The sequence below is a fragment of the Crocodylus porosus genome, unplaced genomic scaffold (assembly GCF_001723895.1).
Source record: "Crocodylus porosus isolate Cpor-Errol unplaced genomic scaffold, CroPor_comp1, whole genome shotgun sequence".
Taxonomy (NCBI): domain Eukaryota; kingdom Metazoa; phylum Chordata; order Crocodylia; family Crocodylidae; genus Crocodylus; species Crocodylus porosus.
In genome coordinates this window covers 24,314,175-24,317,617 of record NW_017728915.1, presented here as the reverse complement: position 1 = coordinate 24,317,617, position 3,443 = coordinate 24,314,175, and the positions used below count along the sequence as shown (strand labels likewise).

The following is a 3,443-nucleotide window of genomic DNA, read 5'->3' as shown; positions in this document are numbered from 1 at the left end:
GGAGTGAAGAATAATTCTTCCCCAGATTATCTCACAGTAGGTCTGTCTAAGCATGCAGAATGTGTCCATCACCACATTACTAGTAGGCACTACAATCCCAGAAGCAGGGCAGAAATGTTCCTCTTGACACAGGAACTGGAAACAAAAAGTGAGGTTCAGGGATTTCTCAGAACCTAATTGCAGGAGCCTTTTCCACCCTCACGTGGTTTGTCGCTAATGGAAGCCTGACTTCTCTATCAGCTGGCCTCAGGAATCATGTGGGGAGAAGTCAGAGCACATTAGCCAATGCAAAGGAAGGATGACAATCACACCAGGTCTCTCCTCCTACCACTGCCTCTTTCTGGAGGTGGCGTCTCTCTGAAAGTCTATCAAGGGTCACGAGTCCTTTGAAACAGAAAGCCAGCTGCTTTAAAGGGACTCTTGGCTGCTCCAAGGGATTCTTGGCTGCTTTAAAGGGACTCCTGGCTTGCTGCAGTTGGTGTTTTCCTGCTCATCTCGTTTTTTAAGGCCAGGAGGAAAAATGACCGTGTAACAGGCAGAGCATTTACTGAAGAATTGATTCCATTCCCTGTAGGATCAGATAGTAGATAATCACATCATCTGTGCTAACAATAACTCATCGATTATTTACTGCACAGTGGGTCAGTGATAGACCAGTCAGCCTTTTAGAGGCATTGCCTGAACAAACTCTGTGAGAGATATAGAGGCTAGAGGACAATATCAGCACTGATAAACCGGTTGCTTGTCATTCTATCAAGGTCGTATGACAGAGAGTCCAGCTGCAATGGACTGTGGCAGATCAGTGACATGACCTTGAGTGAGGGAAATGTGGCCCATTATGTCCACCTGGATGGGCACTGTGAACTGAATGCTTGGCTGTTCTAGCAAAAGAAATGACATGCTCTGTCTGGGCACAGGCGTGATTTGGCCAGAAGGCAGTATCACACACAGAGGCAACTAGCTACACAAAATTAAGAGTTACTGAATTAACTTTAAAACCTTGCACACCAACCCAAGCAGTGAGGCCATGCATGAGATCCTAAGTGAGACTCAGGTAGGATGAATCTCACTCCTCAATTCAGGAGCATGCTGGGAGGCTACACTGCCACTCCCATATCCTAGCCCCTTATAGGTGTTGGATTTAGCAAGAGTGGGACTTCTTCCCAGCCGTACAACCCTAGAGTCATAGAAGATGAGGGTTGGAGGGGACCTCAGGAAGCCATCTAGTCCAACTCCCTGCTCAGAGCAGGACCATCCCCAGCTAGATCATCCCAGCCAAGGCTTTGTCTAGCCAGGTCCAAGGATGGAGAGTCCACCACCTTTCAAGGTAACCCATTCCAGTGCTTCACCACCCTCCTAGTGAGAAAGTTTTTCCTAATATCCAACCTAAACTTCCCTTACTACAACTTGAGCCCATTGCTCCTTATTCTGTCATCCACCACCACTGAGAACAGTCCAGCTCCATCCTCTTTGGATCCACCCATCAGGTAGTTAAAGGCTGATATAAAATCCCCCCTCAGTCTTCTCTTTTGCAGATTAAATAAGCCTAGGTCCCTCAGCCTTTCCTTAGAAGTCATGTGCCGTTCCCCACCTTTTCACTGTCTTTCACTGAACTCTCTCCAATTTGTCCACATCCTTTCTGTAGTGGGGAGCCCAAAATTGAACACAGTACTCCAGATGTGGCCTCACCAGTGCTGAATAAGAGGGGAATAATCAATTCCCTCAATCTGCTGGCAATGATCCTACTAATGCAGCCCAGTATGCCATTAGCCTTTTTGGCAACAAGGGCACACTGTTGGCTCACATTCAACTTATTGTCCACTGTAACTCCCAGGTCCATTTCTACAGAGCTGCTTCCCAGCCAGTCAGCCCCAGCCTGTACCAGTGCATGGGGTTGTTCAGTCCTAAGTGCAGGACTTTGCACTTGTCCTTGTTGAACCTCATGAGATTTATTTTGGTCCAATCCTCCAATTTGTCTAGGTCACTCTGAATCCTAGCCCTGCCCTCCAATGGATCTACTTCTCTGCCAAGCCCGGTGTCATCTGCAAACTTGCTGAGGGTGCACTCCATTTTCCAGGTCATTGATGAAGATATTGAACAAAACTGGCCCCAGGACTGACCCCTGGGGCACTCCATTTTATATGAGCTGGCAACTAGACATTGAGCCATTGATTACTACCTTCTGAGCCCAATGCTCCAGCCAGTTTTCTATCCACCTTACAGTCCATTCATCCAGCCCATATTTCTCTAGCTTGCCTGCGAGAATGTTGTGGGAGACCTTATCAAAAGCCTTGCTAAAATCAAGGTACACAACATCCACTTGTTTCCCCGCATCCACAGAGCAAGTCATCTCATCAAAGAAGGCAATCAGGTTGGTCAGGCATGATTTTCCCTTGCTGAATCCATGCTGACTCTTCCTAATCACCTTCTTCTCCTCCAAGTGCTTAGAAATGGATTCCTTAATGGTCTGCTCCATGATTTTTCCAGGGACTGAGGTGAAGCTGACAGGTCTGTAGTTCCCTGGATCTTCCTTTTTCCCTTTCTTAAACATGGGCACTATGTTTGCCCTTTTCCAATCACCCAGGACCTGTCCTGATTGCCATAAGTTTTCAAAGATGATAGCCAGAAGCTCTGCAATCACATCATCCAACTCTCTCGGCACCCTTGGGTGCATCCTGTCTGGCCCAAGGACTTGTATATGTCTAGCTTCTCTAAATAGTCCCTTACCTGTTCTTTCACCACTGTTGGCTACTCACCGCCCCTCCAAACTGTGCTGCCAGATGCAGTAGTCTGGGAGCTGACCTTCCCTGTGAAAGCTGAGGTGAAAAAGGCATCGAGTACTTCAGCCTTTTCTGCATCCTGTCACAAGGTTACCTCCCCCATTCAGCAAGGGACCCACACTTTCCCTGATCCTCCTCTTGCTACCAACATATTTGTAGAAACCTTTCTTGTTACCCTTCACTTCCCTTCCTAGCTGCAACTCCAATTGCACTTTGGCCTTCCTGACTTCATCCCTGCCTGTCCTAGTTATTTGTCCAAGTTTCCACATTCTTATAAGCTTCTTTTTGTGACTTAGTATATTGAAGAGTTCCCTGCTAAACCAAGCTGGTCTTCTGCCACACTTGCTAGTCTTCCTGTGCATCAGGGTGGTTTGTTTCTGCACTCTCCGTAAGGCTTCTTTAAAGTACAGCCGGCTCTCCTGGACTCTTCTCCCACTCAGACTGGCTTCTCAGGGGATCCTCCCCATGAGGTCCCTGACATCTGCTGGGAGGGCAATACAGCAGTGCGCAGGCACTTTTTGGACAGTGTAGGGGACAACCTGTTGGTCCACCCATTCTGGTGGTAGTAGTTCATGGTTTTATTCCTTCCTCAGTCTGCCTGACTTTATGGCATGTCCTTGTCCTCCTGATAAGCCTATTTCATCTGCCATCTCTTCTGCTTGG

General features: G+C 47.7%; 1 pseudogene; it reads right to left on the bottom strand.

Annotated features, from left to right (window-relative positions):
* Window positions 1–1,696: 1,696 nt before the first annotated feature.
* Window positions 1,697–3,001, bottom strand: LOC109310807 (annotated as a pseudogene).
* Between the last annotated feature and the right edge of the window lie 442 nt (window positions 3,002–3,443).